Genomic DNA, 22701 nt, shown 5'->3' on the forward strand with positions numbered 1-22701 from the left:
TCTGGATGAGGGGATTGAGTGCACCCTCAGTAAGTTTGCAGACAACACCAAGATGGGCAGGAGTGTTGATCTGCTGGAGTGTAGGAAGGCTCTACAGAGGGACCTGGACAGGCTGGATTAATGGGCTGAGGCCAACTGTATGGGATTCAACAAGGCCAAGTGCCGGGTCTTGCACTTGGCTCACAACAACCCCATGCAACGCTACAGGCTTGGGGAAGAGTGGCTGGAGAGCTGCCTGGCGGAAAAGGACCTGGGGGTGTTGGTTGACAGCCGCCTGAACATGAGCCAGCAGTGTACTCAGGTGGCCAAGAGGGCCAATGGCATCCTGGCTTGTATCAGGAATAGTGTGGCCAACAGGACCAGGGAGGTGACAGTGCCCCTGTACTCAGCACCGGTGAGGCCGCACCTCGAGTACTGTGTTCAGTTTTGGGCCCTTCACTACAAGAAGGACATTGAGGTGCTGGAGTGTGTCCAAAGAAGGGGAACGAAGCTGGTGAAGTGTTTAGAGTACAAGTCCTATAAGGAGTGGCTGAGGGAGCTGGGGTTGTTTAGCCTGGAGAAGAGGAGGCTTGCGGGAGACCTTATTGCTCTCTACAACTACCTGAAGGGAGGTTGTAGCGAGGTGGGGGTCGGTCTCTTCTCCCTAGTAACAAGCAATAGGATGAGAGGAAACGGCCTCAAGCTGCGCCAGGGGAAGTTTAGGTTGGATATTAGAAAAAACTTCTTCACCGAAAGGGTAGTCAGGCATTGGAACAGGCTGCCCAAGGAAGTGGTTGAGTCTCCATCCCTGGAAGTATGTAAAAGAAGGGTAGACGTGGTGCTTAAGGACATGGTTTAGTGGTGGACTTGGCAGTGCTAGGTTAACGGTTGGACTTGATGATCTTAAGCGTCTTTTCCAACCTAAACAATTCTATGACCCTATGAAAACCTCTATTCATTTAGCTGAACTGGCATATGGAACAGACTAGTTTTGAACAGAAATAAACCTTGAATATTTTTTGGCAAGCAGTAAAAATAAAACTCCTTGGTGGAAAAGAATATGTATAAACCTCAGTAGCCAACAAATGCTCAGTATCTCTCTGGGCAACCAAGTTCAATTTTTTAACGTTATGTTTAATCAGATGACATGAAAGGAAATGTGTGACATTTCATTGAAGGTGAGGGCAACGTAGTGCTTGTTTGAAAATCTGTATGGTTATTTATACAATGTACTAAACTGTGCTACCAGTGGGCATTTTTTAGACATATAACAAATCATACGTATGTTCCAGAAGATTGTTAGGGGAAAAAAAAAAATCAGTTTTAAAAAAACTTCTCAAAACTCTTATTTATCTATTTCTCTTAACTTTCCATTGCTGCTTCTGTCAATCGTTTCCATTTTCTCGTCTTCTCCCCTGTGACTCTTGTGGTTTATATTCCCTACAAGTTATCGTACATCTCTTCACTCTTTATCTTTCCGGTCTTTTACCTACACAGCTAATCTACTCCAGCTTCATAGTTTCTCCTCACATCTCCCACACAGGGCCATCTCCTCTTCCTCTTGGCAGAGCTGCATCGCAGAATGTTCCCGATCTTTGGCAAATTTTGAGCTTGCTATTTCTAGTATCAAATAGATATTTTGCAGACCAAGAGCATTATTAGTATTGTTGGTAATAATGCATAGAATAATGCCATATGCCTATATCTAAGGAATTTGCACAGGGTTGCAACACACTGTAATATGGGTCAGCTCTTGCAATTTTTATTTGACATGTGGAAAGGTATGGTGGAACTTGTTATTTAAAGCATGGGATAGCTTTAACCAAATCAGTTATGCTTTTCCCTCGTATCTTAAGTTTTGGCAGCAGATGACTGACAATTACATGCATAAATGCTAGCAATTCCAAGCAGTTTGTATAATTCAACTGATGTATGTATACAAAAAGTCCAGGACTTGTTATAGACCTGTTTGTAGAAAGTAAATTTCACTTCTGCCGACACTCGAAGATTTTCTCCTCACTTGTATTCCTGTGTCAAGCGGCCAGAACTTACAGGCAGCTGTTTCAGAATAGTGTGGATTTATTTGTGTATAGTGAGAAAAAATTAATCAACTATTATTGGTACTCCATCACATACAAATTCTCTCTCTCCTGCTGGCAGAATAGGTTGACAGAACCTTTTCATAGTATCCATGAGTTAATTTTATCAGTCATGGTATTATGATTATAAACCACAAATGATCTAACAATGAATATATAATTACAGAATTGAAACTGTACAGTGGTTATTTAACATTTGTAATGTGTAATTTATTTAACACTCTCTTTGGAATATAATAAAACAGAAATAAAATTACATTTATCTCTCATCCATCATCAGTGAGGAGCAGTGTTACCAGCTTGATCAGGCTATACATTCAGCCATGTAGGAAGTTCATGTATGCTACCTTTGGGCCTGCTTAAAACACCCTTGTGAACTGTATGTTACTTGTACACTAAGGAACAAGTCATTCTTCTGACACTGGGATTAATAAATTGTGGATCTTTCTTTTTCTCAACCTGAATTAAAACATAAATTTAAAATATCCAGTGCTGAGAGGCAAAAATATTGGATTCCAGATATAGGAAGAAGACAAAATTAATATTTTTCTTATTAAGAAAAGGATAAAATAAAAGTCATAATATATACTATATTTTGTGGGGTTTAATTGTTCTCATCTTTGCTTTAAATGCTAGTGCCTTTGTCATTTGCCTTTGATATTGCAAAAGATTGCAGTCATTCTTTGTGGAGGAGGGAAAAAATCTTGCAATATGTGTTCCAAAACAGGTGTCCATTGTCCTCATGTAGTCAGCAGCAATCAAATTTCATCTGCCACATACTTTGGTTTATCAAATAATTGATATCTTTGGTGGCTGCTGGTTGAAAACAGTTTTTTTGTTATTCTTGTTTATTAAAGACATATTCAGGTAATGTGGCATAAATTAGGAGACTGCACAGACGAAGTGCTAATACAGGAGGAGGATGGCCAAACTGCGCTCTGCTGTGAGCAGATGAGAGGAGGCATGGTCTGCTGAAAATTACTGTACGGGCAGTTTGACTCCATTGCATGTAGAGGAACTAAATTCATGTTGGCCTTACCATTAGCTCATGAGCACACAATAGTACCGTTGTTTACTCTACTATGTATTTCAAAAGCTACCGTGTTTTATATTTTACCATTTACCATATTATGTCTAGAGGTATGTAATGTACCAGAGGTGAAGTAGCAAAATGAAGGGTTCCTTGGTTTTGGAAGGGCCAGCTTTGTAAAAGTTGAATTTATGAGCCTTCAAAAAGAAATGAGCCTGTGGTTTCTGAATGTTCTCTACTAATCACAATAATCTTCCCTTACATTACGATTTCAGTCTTTCATTGCAATATAGTAATCTAGAAGCAGCATGGAAGTGCCCTCATTCCCTGTGCTCCCGGGTTTTGTCATTGCCCATTAAAATTCATGTGCATGTACTGCAGGCTTGGATAAAAGAGTTCATGTGAGTGTTCACACTACCTGAATTCTTTAATGAGGTCTTCCTGTAAATTAGTTTCACTTTTTTTTTTCCCCTCACACAGTGGAAGTATGAACTTCTGGTAAATTATATAGTAACATTTGCATAGCGTAAAGGTTTTCTATTTTGTCTCTGTTTTGGTTATCATGTTAAGACTATTCAGAGTGGTATGTTCTCTGTGACTCATGTGCTTACAAAATTCTGTGCCTCAAAACCTCATTTTTCTTCTTTTTATCGATCTTGTTTTACATACACAGCTTTGCATTTTTTAATGTGAGATCTCTGACATGGATTTAGATTCTGTACTGCTTTGAGGTATGCTAGTTATGCAACCTAATTTTGCAAAATGGCTCTGTGTTTGTGCGTCCCTGGGGCTTCAGTTTAGTTGTCATCTATCATTTTAGCACTGTGATTGATTACTCTCTACTAGCAGTAATTTATCTGCTGCAGCTTCTCAGCTTTTTCTTCAATTGGTAAACACATACTTTTCTAGACACATTTTCAAATGGTGTGTTTTCCAAGTGCCCCAGAAGTCATGTAATTATATTTTTCTCAGCTAGGAATTTAACCATTTAAGCCATATAATGGTTTCAATAAATTTTTGGCTGGCGTTTTGTCTATTACTTGGAAGTTTTGCACTGGAAATCTGTGTTGTATTTTCCATTTTTCAATGTTACTATATATATATATATTCTGAAATACAAGCGTATTTACCAACTGCTTCTTTGTCCAGCAAAAAACAGTAAAAGAAATGAGCACCTTTTGTAAGTGTAGGAGCCAAATGCAGGGACTGCTGCTGCTGCAGTAGACTTTAACCACCTTTGCACATTAGGTTTCAAAAGCAAAATATTTATTAGCTTAATTTGCTCATTTGAATTTCACAAGCCAGCTTCAGTCAGTAGGGTTAACATGTGCTTGTTTTCTTGTCTTATATACTGTGTTCCTGTACTATAATTTGCTATTTTTAAACATTATATTGAATATCAAGTTGGCTATGATTCTAAATCAGGCTCTTTCAGAGTAACATCAAGTTTCCATTTAAAAAAGGTTCGGGTTTTTTTTTTTTTGCATTAAGTCATACTGTGTATACACATGGCAGCAGTTTTACACAATTACAGAGGCAACTTCCAAGAAGCTACTATAATGAACTGCTTCTATGATCCACATATCAAAGAAGTTTTAACGTCAAATTTTCTTTTCTTCTGCAGTTTTTATTATGGCTCTATGTTATCTGTGTTCTTGAACGCGGAGATTAATAATTTGTTTTGCTTTTTTTACTTTTTAGTTACTGACTGTATTTAATACTTGTGATTAAAATCTCTCAGTAAGAAGAATTATGTTGTGTCATCATAATGCAGCTTCGCTGACGTTGGTAACTGCTATTGTAGTCCTGTCGCTAAGTACAATCAAACAAAATGAATAGACATCTGCAGTGTTGCATGCTTTTTGGGGGCAGTTTGGTGCTCTTTTTCTGTGAGAGTGAGCTTTAATCGGCACTTACCTTTTGCTTGTAATTCTTAATCTCTTTGCACAATCCTCTTTTAAAGACTACCACGATAGCTTCAGATACGTATCTTAGTAATTCCTGGTAGGTGAATTCCAGCCCACATTTCATTAGAGAGCTGGAGAGGGCCAGTTCTGTTACTGTTCTGTCACTGTTCTTACAGTGACTTACGCTTTGATTAGGAACTAAGAGGATAGACTTTCTTGTCAACTCCACTATTTTGCATTTATGGCACATGAAGGTTAACACAAAAAATAACAAATACAATAGAAGTGATTACATACATATGGGTTAAGGTAACTCCCCAGTTTGGAGTTGGTGATAGCTAAGGAACATCACTTGGCAGTTTTGGTTCCTCTCCAAGTATGCGCTTGTTCTTGAATGATGATTTTCTTGGTTTCCTTCTTTCAAATTTTCGCACTATAACCTGTGTTTTGAAGACATATAGTCATCATAAGCATCACATTTTGACAGCTTTTCTTATGTGAATGAAACTTGTTCAAATAAGTTTATTCAGAAATGAGAAAAGATGTATCTTAGACCTGTTGCAATCATATCTTTAAGTTACTAGTATATTGACAACATTTATCTCTGAAAATGCAAAGAGAATAGGAAATTCTGTTACTTTTCCATGTAAACAAAAATGTTTTGCAAAGCGATTACCAAAGATAGCACATAAAAATATATTTTATCATGTTAATCTGCTCTGTTTATATTGGTATCTGAAGTGCACGAAAACGGGCACTGTAGCATATTTTTCGCAATAAATAATTTTGAAAATACAAAATTAAAAATTAATTCCTTGGATTAGGCTTCAGGGGGAGGTATACTTTAGAACAGCTAGAAATTAGGAGTGGTTAGGAGTGCTCTGGAATATATCAAATATATTAGCAGTGTGTCTGCAGTGTGCTTCTGCTGCTATACCTTCAGTTTTGTACTGCAAGCCAGAGAGGCAGATCTGGTTTTGCTGTGAGAGGAGCCTCTGCACAAGGGCTCTTACAGCAATGTTGGTTGATGTATTTCATACTCATGACTCTTGTAGGTATGCTAATAAATGAAACAACAGTGATTTGAGCTGAAGACACAGGTTTTTGAACATTGTGGTCATAAAGCACATAACATATAGGCCATGTTTCCGGTCTTGCCAATTAAAAAGCTTTAGTTAAGCCATTAAAGATATTAAGATTCTATTTTTTCCATGAGCCGTGTATTTGGGAGTTTTTCTCATTACTGCCTGATTTCCATGACTGCTTCAGTCCCTCCAAAATATCAAGGTTTGGAAGTGTATTTTTTATTGAAAGGTAAGATTTTCATGCAGTCACGTGGATCCAGGAGCTGGAGCTTCCAAGGATAACTCCCGAACTTTTATTGCAAAGTCTGGCAATACTGTGTAAAATGCATGATAGCCTGGAGGTGTCTGCTAGTACTGTACAGCAGTACACTTTGATCTTTCACATAATAGGTCTCCCAATACCTTTTCATTTCTGACAGAAATACTGCCCAGGCTGCTCTTATACCATAAGCCTATTTCACTCATCCTTATAAGTTGTGATGCCAAGTGAGAACGTTTGTTTTAGGAAGAAGGATGAGAAAAAAAGAATAAGATGTCATTTAGACTGTGCAACCTTAACCATTTTTGATGTGATTTTGCTCTTAGAAGCGCATGTCAGTGTTTGAATCTTTAATTTAAATAAAATGCTTAACACCAACAGAGTTTATTTAAAGATCTAATTTTACTTCAGGGATAATAATTTTAAGAACTTTAAACTGCATTAAACCATTAGTTAATAAACCACTAGCTATTACACTGTTAATAGTTTATCCTGCAGATAACAGTGATTCCTTTTGGAGAGTTATGGTCTATTGGGCAAATATGCATTTAGGGAGATTTTAAAATGGGAATTACATCTAAACTTTATAATTATGTACTTAGCCATTTCTTAAGGAGAATAGAATCAGTAGCTTTTTATATATGAAGCCATATGCTCCTCAAAAAGATCTAAATGTTTGCAGTGCGCAGCTATGATTATAATAAGGAATTATTACATCTCAGTTACTATATTGTTATCATTTTTCTGTTGTCTCTGAAACGGGACTGTTTGCAGCCTCGGTGTCTGGAGCTATGACCTGTCAGTGCAGACACTCCAGCTGCACTCTGGAAAACCAGTCCATATCCCAATCCTTGTGGACTAGTTCCATGTCCATTTCAAAAGAATGGAAGAATTTGAAACCTGGCTTCCTTTAAAAAACAGTTGTTCAAGAAAAGGTAGGTTATATATAACTTACATGAAACCATTTTTAATGCATAAGAGTTTTGCAAGCCCTCTCTCTGTTCATTCTATTTTCACATATATTTTAAAGACACTTTCCTCCAGAAGTAATAATTGTCATTTATATTAATAATCTGCTGAGTAGGTTCATTATATTAAAGCACAACTAGAATTCTACTTACACTAATTGCCTTTGAAGCAGAACCAGTGATTTTAAGCATGTGGAAAGTGGTGCGATGCTATCCAGCCCATCATGGATCATATACAATGGCGTTCACAGATTGTGACAGCTCTACTTTCCTATTCCTATGTGGGCTGTACTTCATGGCTGATCAATAGTGAGACTTCATTTCCCCCAGTCTCTTTGTGATAGTACTAGTAGGGATCACACTGTTAAGTTCTATCCTGAATTAGAGGGAAGTGTTTCTTGTACTTGTCAAGCATTTTTGGTGTGATTGTTGGAAGTTCTTTTTTCATTATTGTGTATCTCTTGTGTCATATTTTCACTGCGCTATTCCAAAAAAGAACTTCACTTAACTAACTTTACTTATAATTAATTTGAGGATCCTTTTTCCTGTTAAATTTTGCTTCACAGCTTGAGGAGTGCTTATGGAGACACCGCCCCCCCCCCAAAAAAAAAAAAAAAAGAAAAAAAAAAAAGGCTAAAAAAAGAGGAAAAAAAGGGCACAGAAGAAATCTGGATGTCCAATACCAAAATTTTCCAAGGATACATTAGTGGACATGAGCAACTTTCTTAAACCCCCTGAGTTGCTGTCCTTTTAAAAATGGATATAGTGGCACGTAACAACTTTCCAGGGACTCTGGACTTCAGTCCTGTAGTGAAATTGATAGTATTGTTACTGGCATATAAAGAATGAGCTGATACCATTCAGGTATGGCGAAGACCTTGAAGAACTAGAGAACTATGTATTGCTGTTACTTACCATTATTCTTTCAGACTCTGAGACTGTTCTGAATATTGATTTGTCCAGCAGCACATACTTAGAAAGTGTCAGTGTGTTGGTCTGTTTGATAAATGTGTTCATCAGTACCTAATTCTTTTTAATGTATATTAAAAGAAACTGAGATTTTATCTGTTGTTAAGTAACTATGACTTTAAAAAAAATTGGCTTGCTTGGTCCTAGTCTTGAAAATACCTGTATAAGACTGTGAACAAATCCTACAAGCATCCTAGTTTCTTGCTGCATTCGTTACCAGTATAAACTCTTCCTGCCTCCCGCATTCATTCTCCTGGGAAAAAACAGCAGACTTTACAAGCCTGAATAATGAGTTGGGGCTAGGGAAGAGGAAAGCTCTGGTTTAATTATCCTAATCTGCTACAAACTACTATGACATTAGCCCCATATTGTTTCTGATTCTCCTTTCTCCTTTTGTTTTTGTTTATATTCCCATGTTTCTCCCTTTGCTACTGTCTCATTGGCAGCTCTACCCAACTCGTGGTTTCGCTTCTAGAGCTACCTTGACAATACTCTTCTGGAAAAGATCCCTCCTTCCCCAGTGTCATGTAATTTGTTTTTTTGTAGTTTCCATTGTCCTTGGTCTTCTTCATAACAGTGCTTTCAAAAGGATAACCATAGGGATAAAATAGGCCTTCTTTCACTTACATCTGCTGGAGTGCTGTAACCAGGTTGTGACTGACCTTGCAAAGAGGTACTCAAGCTGGGATAGTACTCATTTATGTGATCAGCACAATGTATCTAGAGGGAAAGTACTTAGTTTTATACGTACCTTCCTTCTGCCCCATGCCCAGATATCTTACTGTCATGCTATAGAACAATGAGGGAACCTGGGGTTTGTTCCTGTTCCCTCTGTGCTTGTTTCCTTGACAGAAGCTCAGAGCTCTTTGGGCATCTCTTTACACCGGTCAGGCAAACTCTCCTTGTACTTTGCTTCTGCTACTTTTTCCTTTTCTGTGTACTATGGACATGGGGCTACAAGGTTACATTGTTTCAGATAGAACACACTAAATTTGCTGATAGAGGATACATGAATACACTATCTCTGTGACTCTTTGTTGGTAGTTAAACCCGTGGCTTTAGCATGTAGTACTTTCTCCAAATTATCTGCCTATAGCATGCTGTGCCTGATCTGTTTGAAGAGCTTCTGTTTTCTGCTGATTAGATATTTTACTAAGAGCTCCAAAAAAACCCCACGTTTATGTTTCTTCCTTTTCTTCTTGCATGCATGTGTGCGTGCTCTCTCGCTTTCACTCTGTCTCTCTCTTGCTTTTTTCCTGTTTTGCTGGAACATTATGTCTGCAGTTGTCAAATAGCTTTCTCTCAGCTGAAGTTCCAATGCTGAATTGAAAGAAATCAACCAGAAGCTCTGGAAAATTATTCATTTTTACAGTGAAACTCAATTTTAGGAATCTTAAATGAAGAAAAGTGTATTATTAAAAATGCAGTATTAGACTTGGGAAAAGGAATCTCCAACATTTAGTGTATAAATATGGAAATGTTAATATAAGATTAGGAAACCTTGAGGGGTTATTTGAATAATCTGCTTGTTTCTACAGACTAAATAAAGCTCTGTTTTGTTAATCCTAAGTGTCCTTTTATTTGTTGCAATATATTAAATTGGGTTTACAGGATCTCTTCAACATTAGTTTCCCAGGAGCAATGCCACCAAAGTGCAACTATCAGTCAGCTGAGTGATACATATACAACGCTGAAAATAAATATGGATGATTAAGGAAGTTGTTATTTTTCAGAAACAGCACATCCATTTCTGTGCAGTATCTGCAATAGCAGATTTTTAAAAATGTGTACAGGGTTCAAAAAACTGTTGAACAATCTGTGTTTACTGACTAATAAACTGCGTTTGTGAGTTAATCTATTGGTCAGTAAAGGAGAAAGAGACAGGTTATGAGTTACAGAGTATCGTGAACTGCATGGCACAAGGAAAGCAGTTAAAACTAGAACTGTATGACAGTTGTGAATCATTGCTGCTTAAAAAACATCATGGCTACGAGGACACATTAAAGCCTTCTCTAAGGTTTCTCTATAAAGTTGATGATTGAGGTATGAGTAAAGGCATTTCTGTAGTGCTCAACACCACTGTGTTGCCAAACTTAACGTGTGGCTTTCGGGAGGTGAATTGGCACGCAGCATACCTGTCCCTGTTTAGCCTTGCCTATTCCTAGACATATTTTCTGGTTACCAAAATGTTGCTTCATCAGTTTTTTAGCTTAGGAGTACAATATAAGTGCTGTCACAACTTCTTTAGCAGAAAGTTATGGCAGGGTAGTTGGACAATTCATTTAACAACTTGAAACTCACAGATTTAGAATGACCAGAGCTGTGTTAGTTGATTTTATACTATGGTGCAACCTGCCTTATGGAAGTTATCTCAAACTGGGGATTTAGAAATACTTTTCAGGAGACTTAGATAATGTTTAGGTGTAAGCTTTTTTAAAGTTAATTGAAGTATAGTTAGTACTTCTCATGGGAATAAGCAGGAAACAGAGATGAACCCTGGGCTTAAGTCACAATTTTAGATGTCACAAACAAACACCTGACCGATACCAAGGAAAAAACACCAAAATTAGAGAACAGGAGATGTCAGAACATTTCTAAATAGAAGCATTCATCAGTTGTCTCGTTGCTGAGTTCTTAAGTTCAATTATCATGTTTGGACTTGGTGTAGTGCCATTAGAAAGACAGATTTGCTCATTTATTTTTCAGGGACAAGAATTTTTTTTAGGCCACATGTAGAAACAGTTAGAAAATATAGTATGCTGTACTGGATAGAAAAGAAAGAATTAGAGACTTGCAGCGCTAATAGAGAAGAGGAAGAATGAAAGATCACAGTTATTTAGATTTAAAAGGGATCACCATAGTAACTGCATTCATTTAAGATACTTAATACATGTATTGTTACCTCTTACTTCTCTGATTGGGTGAAATTTATTTGGTCGCCTAGAATTTGATGTGACTTGTAATATTAATTTATCTCAGAAAGAGCAAGAGATCGAAATTAAAGAAGTAAGGGTGAGCAGGGTAAAATACGGGTGATGTTCTTTGGTACGTTAAGAGGTAATAACACTACATGTAAGGAAAGAAAAGGCCCAAGAATTATGCTCTGAAGGCTGAATATTTACTTATTTAAGTGTGAATATTTATTTATTTACATCTGAAAGATGTAAAAAAGGTGTAATGGAAAGGATATTTACTACAGGTATGAGTTAGCTGTATTGGTAAACAAGAGCAATGGCAGCTTAGAGCTAAAAGAATGAAGGTACAGATTTTGTCAAAATACTAGTAAGCTCCTCTAGATACCCTGCGGAGAAGGTGCTGCTAGTTGTATTTCTCTTGTGGTTGTCTTGATCTTCGGTATATTTTCTGTAGAACTTCTGTCATTTTCACCCAACATATGAGTAGCCATTCAGAAAGCTTTACATTTTTCTTCGCAATTGTGCCGGGTAGAAAACCAGTAGAAATATTTGGCAGTGACAAATGGTGTCTGATCTGTAGGCAACAGTTGTACTCTGAAATGATGTAGAATGCTGTCTCAGATGTTTTCACAGTCAGGTGTCTGTGGTTTATGTTGCATGCTTGTTCACAGATTAAATGGCTTCAAGTGTGTTTTGGATGTATAGTTTTTGTACACCATTAATGAACAATTGTAATTCAGTTGGGTTTTTGGGAAACTGATGTTTCTGAGTATGTGCACGTCACTCAGTTTTGGTACCTTTATGGAGGGCATGCTGAAGCAGCTTGACTAGTTAAGAGAGTGTATGCATTTCCATGTATTAGGACTTGACTGTCTATTTATTTTATACAAATATCTTTTCCTTGGTAAGCAAAGTCTTCTATTGCTTTTAAGGTTTTTTGACAGGAGCTTATCTACAGCTTGGTTGCCTTGTCATTTTCTGATGCTGTTCGGGCAGTGGTGCTTCTCTGCTGGGTGAAGTTTACTGGCCCATCACTTTTTGTCCCCCCTGGAACAATGAGTTCCAATACAAGACTTTCCTTAGAAGAAACCTGAAGTGAGTTTTCTTGCTTTGCTTTTGGGTGGAGTTTCATATACCAATATTGCTAATTACCTTATCACCTTGTGATAGGATCACCAATAAAATACTGTACAGTCCACAGAAAATTCACAAGAATTTATATAGTTACTGTAAACTTAACATGTACTCTGCTTTGATTCTCTCACCTTCCTTGGATGTGGGTACCCAGTGCCTTATTAACTCATATGAACAAGGTAGTCTTCATGTTAGCAGTTCTAAAAGATAACCTATGAAATCAATTACAGTCTTGTACAGAAAAGGCAAATGCTTTGAGTGGTGCTCAGCTATACTTCTCGTGTATGGAGTACAGTCTGGCAGATGCTTTGCCAGTAGTGGGATCTGTGGCAAGGGAGAGATCCTACGCAGGACATATCTGCTGGCACAGCTCACGGTCTACAGAAATGTCCACTGGAAAAATGCTGGCTGCTATGGGGAAGTTTTGTGGGGAAAGATTCAAATTCTATTTGCACGTGGCTTTTTCATGAAACTCTTTAATTTAATTTTCCAAGAGAAGTTGTTTCTCTCCTTCAGTGGAGAATAAATCACATTTCTACTGTAGTTAATCATTGTTGCTAGGTAGGATGTGAGTTCTAGCTAGGTAAATCTTGCTAATAAAGAAGGTGAGTCAGTTCTAGAGGATCCTACTCCCTTCTATTATGTGTTTTGTTTCCTCCTTGGTTGTTTTGGCATTTTTTTTTCTCCTTTTTTCCCTCTTTTTTGCTATTTATTTATGCTTGATATTACGATATTCTTGGTGTTATGCATCTTACTATGTATGTTCCTTATATTTAATGTTTTATTCTGCGTTTGTTTATTGCATTTGGATGTGCAGGTGGCTAGCAAATATATTTTAGTATCTATATTGTCCAACCTTATAAGCCTTGAAACTTGAGACCTTGAAAATAGCTTCAAGAATTTTTCATTATTATCGTACGTGCCAGGAGACCCTGTACTTTAAGGAAGTTGACTATCCACTTCTCAGTCACCACTATAAGATGGGCAGTTGCTAAAGCTGTCACATCCAGAGCGGGAAGTCAGGTAACATGTTGTAGTCTACTTGGTTTTGCTCCTGCACTCTTCTCCCACTTACGCGATTTGTCTTTATGCCTGGTTGTGGAAATTCAGTGTTTTCTCTAGTGCTCACAGTGAATAACAGTTGTTATCAGGACAAGCAATCAGTTCACTCTGAGGTTACAGTAATGCTGCTTTTTAAACTAGCAGCTGAGTGTTACTTCAGGAGAGCCCATTAGATGGCCCTTCCCCAGAGACAGCCTATCCGACTCAAAGCACTGTGTGATGCCTTTGAATTATAATTACTAAAATGCCACCCATTTATTCCAGTAGAGCTGTCAAGATACACAGGTAAATTTTTTAGCTTTTTAATTAAAGATGCATATCTGCGGTAATCTAGCAAAAGGAGTTTGCCTAATTAACTCCTTTTAGTTCACCATTCTGTCAGTTGCTGGTGATTAGTAAATATTTGGTTTGTTTAAGCCTGATTTCTGTAGGTGGGTGATTTAGATATTTATGATTATGGAAGAAGAGGTGAGTTAATTTCCATGTCTTTTACTATGATGCCTGCTTGGACTTTCCAGGTCACAGTGCAGCGTAAACAAAAATATTGAAGGACTATAGAGCGGTTAACACATGGATAGGTGAAACTTTGAATTTTGTCCCAAGATGATGTTTTAGCTACTGACTATGACAACAAAAAAAATTACCCTTCTATACAAAATAGTTAAATTCTGTAAATCTGTAGTCTTCTGCAAGTGACACTTGAAAAGGTGTGGTTTTATTTTTTAAATTTACGACTATGTTTTTAAAAGCCTATTTACTGTAGGGCATGTTCATGGTCTCTAGAAACTTCAGTACATAAAAGGGAGTGAATAATGGTCTTTAATAGAATTGGGAATAATATGTAACAGCTGTATATCAAAAGTCACTATGTAGTGCAGTTGTTTTCTGGACTGTGTATAATTATCCCAGTTTCAGTGGGGGTAACAGGCAGCTGTGAAAATGATCAATTCTATTGCCTAGACTGTTATTTTCTGTTCCACAGTAAAAGTTATATTCATTCTTTATACCTAAATTAATATTTTATGTCAAAGCTTGAGGAACAAAGAAAGGGCTTTGGGGCGGAAGAGATGAAGTTTATATGTATAATTGAAAGCTGCACTGAAAAGGACATTTTGGTTAATGACAGTTCCCATGGTTACTTGCAAATAATTATGCAGTTTTAAAAACACAAAACTTTTTTTGCAGTCTTACTTCCAGGCAGATAAGTGTCCAGGAGTTAGTTATAATTAGCTAGGTAAGAAGTAAATTATCAGCCTTGATCTTCACAATTTATCTTAGCCTACATATTTTACACCTGTGCGTACTGCACTTTTATTGGCTTCACTAAGATTAGATTTGCAGGTTAGGCAATTCTGCCTAGCTTGAATAATCTTATCAGTGCGCTATCATAGTTTATTCTTACCTCCACAAGTTTTATGGCAAGCTATGAAAGCCTTTAGAGAAACAGTTATTGTTTTCTAAAACAGCATCTATTTTACATTTAAGAGTTTTGCTCTTTTCTCTTAGGGCCTTTTTTATTGTGTACCTAATTGCATTAAAACCATTCAGATCATGGAAACCACAATGATGAAAATACAGCCTGCCAAGAAGGTTGGTCATAAAAGACCACTGTTCTTTTTTGCTTCATTAATAACAAATGTAAGTTTATCTTCTTAATAATAGTGGTAATATCATTATTATATTTGTAATACCATATTAGCATGATGTGACAAATAAACAGATTAGATTCAGCTGCCCAGGTTTTTCTAAATTAAACAAAACTCTGCCACTGTTTTGTTTGCCTAGCTGCCCTACATTGCCTGCCTTGGAACTGCACAGTACGCGTCATTGCAGAATTAGGGAAGCGCAACAGATAGCTTGAAACTTACATTGATCACAATTTTGAACTTCTATTCTGAAAAGATTTTGACACCTGTGTATGAAGCATTTTCAGATAATTCTTTCTGTTTAGATATGTGTGAATTTTTTCATGTTTGCAGCATTATTTTTATGATTTGTCAGAAATAGATACAAGAAGATATGTCATTTCATATCAGCCTTACTGGTTTCCTGTTTGTCTTTCTTGTCATTTTTTCATCAAGGCATTTCAGTATTGGGACAATAAATCACTATTTTTGTAATTAATACCCGTGATAAAATATTCTATTTAACCATATTATATAATTTTATTTTTAAAGTATGATAAAACTCAGTTTATAATGAGATTAACTGCTCTTTTCTCTTTCAGCATAACACCGAGATCTGGAATGCAGTAATTCTTCACATAGCACTTTGATTATTTTATTTTCTCTTTCAAAATCTTACTATCAAACTTTCTCATTACCATGAGTTGTGATGATGTTTTTAGGATGAGGATAAACCATAAAACAGTGAGGATGAGGAAATACTACTTGGTCACAATACTTGTTCCTCATTTTGCACACTGAAAGGGGAGCTGCTATCAGCAGATATTTCTGTTAAAGGAAGCAGAGAAACAATTTGATTGACTCTGAAACCATAGAATCACATAATCATTCAGGTTGGAAGGAACCTTGAGAGGTCTCCCAGCCTGGCCTCCTGCTCAAAGCAGGATCAGCACTTGAGTTTAGACCAGGTTGCTCAGCACTTTCCTGAGCCAAGTCTTGAAAAACTCAAAGGGTGGAGTTTCTGCAACCTCTCTGGGCAGCTGGTACCAATGCCTAAGTGTCGTTTTGTGGAAATGTTTTTCCTCACATCCAGTTAGAACTTCCAAGTTTCAATTGATGATCATTATCTCTTGTTCTCCCACAGATCACTTCATGTACAAATAAAAATCATTGTGATACAACTTACTTAAATTAATATTACATGCAATAGCAATAACAAAACAGTCTGTCATGTCATGTTTTGACCTGGATTCATATAAAAAATGTATAAATTGAAGTACATAATGTATAAAATTAAAAACAGCTTTTAAGACAAAATCCAGAAATTTTCTCAATATAAAACTTTCAAGAATGATATTTTAATTTTAAATTTTCCTTATTTAATTTTCAAATCTCTTTGTTTTAGAGAAGTTTTATCAAGGTCAGTATAATTTCACAAACACGTGCTTTTTTCCTCTCTAGTGGAAGAGTTCCCTCGCTAAAATGTGCACAAACGGATTCTCAGAAAGACACTCCTCTTACAGCTTCTCAGAGCTGCTGCTTTATGAGAGCACAACATCTGGGCTGTATTATGAAAAATATACTTGGAATTGCCATTCAAGCAAAATGAAAGTTCTTTATCATCAATAGATCCTTTATCAGTCTGGAAAGCTTCCATTCTGAAACACTGGAAAAACAGATGTAAAGCATGTCTGGATTTTAGTCATATTAATGAACTTGAAAGGGGATTATAAGCTTTGTTATCTTGTCAGTACTTCAAGTAGGGGATAATAAGAGTGACCACACAGCTATGTAGAGTCAGTTCCGGGGGGGAATGTGTCATCCTTTCTCTGTCAAAAGTCATCAGTCTTCTCATGTTTTTGTTACTGGGAGTAGCTAGATTCTTACTAAGTCTTAAATTAAAAAAGCTGGATAAAACAGCCTCCTCTTAAAAAAAAAAAAATCACTTTCCCTCTTCTGCCTTTGTTTTTCTACATCATTCTGCTCCTCTTCACACCAAATTTCCACTGGGGAATCTTTTTATCCCCTTTTAAGTATTCACTTAACGGTCTGCTATTTTTCCTTTTCTGTACTTTTATCTTACTTGTATGCTCAGTATTTTCTCCTTCCATCCTATCTTGGTTCCAGTTTCTTACTGCCACTTCCCCTTCTCCAGTCACATTTTAGCGAAAACATGAGCATAGGGGCATACCCATTTTGCCCCTAAAGATGTTGTGAACTTGAGTTTTCCTGAGCATAAGAGTGCTGCAGACTACCACAGTGCTGACTCAGAATAATCTTGTCTGGAAGGCTGGAACAACCAAACCCAGTTTGGATGTATAAAATTACATGATACACTACAGTGGGCAACAGAAACATACTCCAGAATCCTCTGTGCATTGATTGACATCTACTTGTCAAACCTAAGGCTGAAATGAAAATGAGCTTGCCACCTCAGTTCCCTTGTAAATGCTACTGTATGTTTAAAGCACAGGCTTGTTCAGCTAACCAGTTGCTCTGTTGTAAATGCTGGTTGTCCATTCTATATGTAATTTGTTCCCATTTTTACCTTGGAAAAAAGAGTATCTCACTGTGGTTGGTTTCCCCTGGGTTTTTCAATGGAGCATAACTCTTGCTTCTTTGCATGAATCAGGAAAGCCCAAGCAAGGTGGAAATCCTCTTTTTCAACCACCATTTCAACACAAGTCAAGGCATTCAAAATCTGCAGACTAGGCCAGTTCAGTTTCAAAAGACTCATGAAGAAATGCAGTATTCTTTGATTAGGTGTCCATGATTTGATTTGGAGTTGTTTGGATTGAAATTATACTTGGACAAATTAAATGTTTGAAATGAGCTACAAAATGTTTGAAATGGGTTACAAATCAATACATTTTTAATGGCCTGAAAAACCTAGCCTTCAGCTTATTATTCATATGTCTGTATAAATGAAATAATAATCTGATGCAATGACTGCTGCTTGTGAGAAAACACATGCAGAAGTCTCCCAAAAAATCTGAATACATGAGTTCAGTATTGTCTAAAAATAATGCAAGTGAGTTCTGTACTGTCATAACTTATTTCATTGTGAATTAGTGTTATTCTTCATATATGAATAGCAACATAGTAGAATGGAAAGTTAGTGAATATATAACGAGTATGAAAAGGCCACCAGGAGAGGTAAGAAACTAATTTTTTTGCAAAATATTCTTTATGTTGCTGGATTTTTAACTATCCATCCTGAATCCATGTCATAACAGACTGCGTTATCAAGTAATGTTCTATCAATGATTCCAAGTGTTATCATTATAAATAATGCTTTCATCATATTATGTTTCATTATTCATTATGTATCCAACAAGTATTTTCAATGAAAGGGACAATGGTGTTTTTAACATAGGAAACAAAACACATTTTCAGTCCTGTGCAAAAAAAATTCAGTGTTCTGATACTTACACTTGACCTTGGAAAAATATTAAATTTGGATTGTCATTGTGGTTGTGAATGAAATGTACTTTTTTTCCCACTTATACATATTCATATAAAATTGTGACTGAAGTGTGTGTGTGGGGAGAGAGAGACAGAGAGAGGAGTTACTGCACGTTTATTTTTCTGTTTATGAAAATATGTATGTGTGTATTAGGTCATGCATATGTATCTTTACATTTGTGTATAATGATACATGTAGGTTCATGTCCATAAGAATGAACGCTTTCTCCCATTTTGACATTAAAACTCCAGAATAATAAGCTATAGCTATGCATTGGTGAATATACTAAAAGAAAAAGCAGTTCTTAATATTTAATGGCCACAAGCCAAAGTCTGGAATGGAAATAATTTATCATGAAAAAACCTCCAACAAATTTTTCATGTATTTTTCATATGATTATTTTAATCTTATCATAATATAGTATAATTGCAGATGCATTGTAGATACCCACGTGCATGGGTAGATAAAAAAAAAGTACAGTTTTTAAATCAAACACTGGAAAAAAGGAATTGTTAGTAATAAACGAGCCTTTCCATTGGCTTCAGTGTGTGCAATTTTAGTTGTGTAATCATATCCTAAAGTAACTGAGGCAGAGGATTCCAGAATAGAAGCAAAATGCAGAATGCTCAGGGAAACAGCGGATACTCAGCCTTTTGTTTCATCCTCATTGCTTAGTGGGATATTTACACGTGCTACTCAAATCTTTCTCTGAAGATGGGATTATTATTTTTTTCTGCGGGCTTTTGTGTGATACTTAACATCATTATCTAGTAAGGGTAATGGTATCGTAGTTGGATACTAAGAAATTTGCAGCACCCATGTGAAAAGAGGAAAAGGTTTTAGCTCCATTTTATAAATGGTTCAGTAAAGCACATAATGCACAGGAGTGTCCATTCATTTTGTGCGTCCAGTGAGCACAAGACCTTTAACATCTTGATTCTTTCAGAATGCTACATTTTTTGTAGTATATAATGCATTAAAAGCCTCCCTTGGAGGGACTTAAAACTGGAAGGAGGCAAGAGACACACTGTTAGCAGATTTCACAGTTATTTGTGGAGAGCAGAAAAGTACTGAGAAACTGAGTTCAAAGCCAGACACTGGTGGGGGAGCACTTCTATATGGCATTGCTCTTTGCTTCTGTTTCCACAACTGCTGATGCTTTTCTCTGGATTTCTTCCACCTATAATAGTTCTTGTCTTCTTCACACACACAGTCTTCCCTGAGCTCTTCATGCTAGCTTGCCACATCCTTGTGTGCTCTTTTCCAGTCTCTGTCCACCTGTCTGCCCCTTTGTGCTTCTGTCCCAGTCCCTTCCTGCTTTCTGTCTCTTCTGTCCCTTCTCTGGCTCACCTTGCTCCCCATGGCTGCCTCCAGTTTCCATCCCTTCTCCCTATCCAGTTTCCTTGCCCAGTGTTGGTCCCAGGGCATACAAACATATACACTCTGACCAGCTGTCCCCTTAGAAGATGATTCTTTTCTTCATCTATTCCTTTCTTTCTGATTGAAAGCCAATCAAGTCTTTGTCTTTCATGCGTTTTCATACTGTCTGGTTGCCTGTAAGGCTTCATATAGAAAAGATGGTCTTTTTATTCTAAGTGCCTATATGTAACACTGCGGCAATATTCCTAAAACGTTCTCCTCCTCTACAATAGAAATCCTTGGTCCTTCCAGTCGTTAGCTGGAACCAGTTGATTGCAGATGGAAATTTGGTGATAGGGGTGTAGCTGCTGGTCTTTAATCTCTACTGCAAATAGACGAACTGAGGAATTTTTTTTTTCTGAAGGCTTGTTGATTAGAGAGATTTAGACACTTCAGAGAAATCAACACATTTCTGGTGCCAGGGTGAACTTTCTGCCAGACTGGAAACAGGTGGGGAAGTAAAACTACTTCTTGAAAGATTTGTGAGAACTTTTCTTTTTCCAAAAATGTCTTTTTTTCCATAATATTATATTTTTAATCAATTTGAGGAAGATATGGGCAACAGATTTGGCACAGTAAACAGACTCACATAATCAGAAGTATTGACAGATCTTAAGAATTGGCCTGAGGTCGTTGCCTATCACATAGTGTTTAAAATAGTTTCTTGTATATTTCTCCATATGACCAAATTGATAAGGTGTGGATTGAAGATAGACATCTTTTACAGTAAACTGCTGAATTTACTTCTTTATTAAAATCAATAAATAAATCATACTCATTAAGCTGGAGGACAAACCAAGAAAAAATTCAATTATAGGATCTAATAGAGCATTGTGTTGAGATTTAAATGACTGCCATGAAAGGATAAATGAAGTATTTGTTAGACTCCCAATAAGTGACAGTTTACTTCTATTGAAGAACTTAAGCCTATTTTCATAAACTCGTTTAATATTGTGCCACCTTCCTTCCTCAAGAAATCTGGTTAGTACGTGTTTACAGCAAGCTGTTTTGCTGTTTTGATTGTCAGAACCTTGGAAAATATCAAGGTCAAATATAGAATTGCAAATTAATGCAAAAATGCATTTAATATACTGATAGATGATCTACTCAAATGCTCCTATTTTTACACTTTTAATTTTTTAATTGTAAAAGAGTGGAGGGAATTTAATGAACTGAAAATGATGCCTTAGTGTTATTAGTTGGAGTTGGAACACTTTACTTGGGTGATATGCAGGTTTTCTCACAGAACTCTGCCAATTTAATTCAGTCCAGAACTGGGAAAAAAAATTACCAACCAAACTAATACTTAAAACTCCTAGTCCAGTGTTGCCTCAACAGATGATACCATTCACTGAAGATCATAGGAGTATTGTAGGAAAGGAAGAGAACAAGTGAATAATAAGTTAACATAGGTTATAACACTGACTAGTGGGTATTTTGATAAGGCTGAATTTAGGAAATATTTTTTTAATGGTAGATACCAGGTCTGACAACTTTCTCTATCCTAAGAAAAAATTTCTTTTCCCTCTTAATTTTCCAAATCTCCTCTTGAAAATTCACCATTCTGTAGAACTGTGTTGCAGAAGACACTGTGTTGGCTTCTTACACACACACACATACACGCACACATATGCTCAGTGTATTTTAAGGCATGTTTCAGTTATGAATGTCCTTTCTATTGAGGTAAAAGTGCTTGAGTCCATATCTGTGAGTTTTTCTCCTTCCGTATTTGAAGATACAAGTTAAATAAAATATGTAGTTAATTATTTGATGTCTCAAGGAGATCCTATTATGGTGTCTTTCTATATAAAAATTGTAGATTATAAATCTGTGGTACTACCGAACTATTTTCCTTTGTTAATTTTTAAACATAAAACCACAATATTAATTAGAAAGTAACTTGAAATATGTTATCCTACAGTGGCAATTGTGTTGAAGGCTTGGACAGTACAATGTCAAAGGAGACGTGTAAGTAAATGTAAACAGACATGAGCTTGGGATTGATTTAGCAAAAATTCTTTTTGGAACGTACTGACTTAAATCCTTCCAGTAGTACAAAGGCTGGATCTGGAATAGTGGGAAGTGACAAAACTGCTGATCCACGTATTACAGAACAGTGGGAGGTTAGAAGTTAAGAGGCTCGATGTCAGGCTTTGAACAAAGCTGACAACATTTTACTCCTTGTATTAGCTCCTCCTGCTCTCTTTTGTAGTCTAATTCCTGGAGAAAAAAAAAAAAAATGTTGTGAGCTGTTTGACTTGTCAAAAAAATTGTCATAAATGAAAACCTACAACTCTGGTTTAGCAATTTGCCATGGGAATCTTAGGTTATCTTTGATTATGGGCTCTCTAACTAAGGAAGATGAACAGCAAAAATCCAAATGATTTATCAGTGCAGTGCTTTCATTTTCACCCCATCTTTTCATTTAAACCCTACATCCTGTTTGCCATATGTGACAGGGAAGCTGGGAGGGAGAACTGTGCGAGAGTGTCCTCGTAATGACTGTCTGAAAGTACGGCCTGTCCCCAGCCAGCAGACAGAATGAGGCTGGGCTGTCAGTCAGGATACAATTTTAAGTTAGAGACAGGATAATTTCAGACAAAATGGAGAACAAAATCACTTGGGCACTGGTCAGATGTCTTTTCCTACTTCCCCCACAAATAATACATGATTTCATTTTCCGGGCTCATCTTGTGGTCTCATCCCTCTCCATCTCTCCTTCCTGCTACTCCCTTCTGCCGTGTAGCTTTTCATGCCATTTCAATATGGGAAGCTGCACAACAG

The 22701-nt window shown here is 36.8% G+C and overlaps 1 protein-coding gene across 3 annotated transcripts in view; it reads left to right on the forward strand.

The window, feature by feature from the left end:
- SYT1 (synaptotagmin 1) overlaps positions 1-22701 on the forward strand; it is a 360726-nt gene that overhangs the window by 128442 nt on the left and 209583 nt on the right. The gene's annotated exons all lie outside the window — the stretch shown is intronic.

This window comes from Nipponia nippon, unplaced genomic scaffold (genome assembly GCF_047370975.1).
Source record: "Nipponia nippon isolate SJK-2023a ecotype South Korea unplaced genomic scaffold, ASM4737097v1 scaffold_3, whole genome shotgun sequence".
In the NCBI taxonomy this organism is placed as follows: Eukaryota; Metazoa; Chordata; class Aves; order Pelecaniformes; family Threskiornithidae; genus Nipponia; species Nipponia nippon.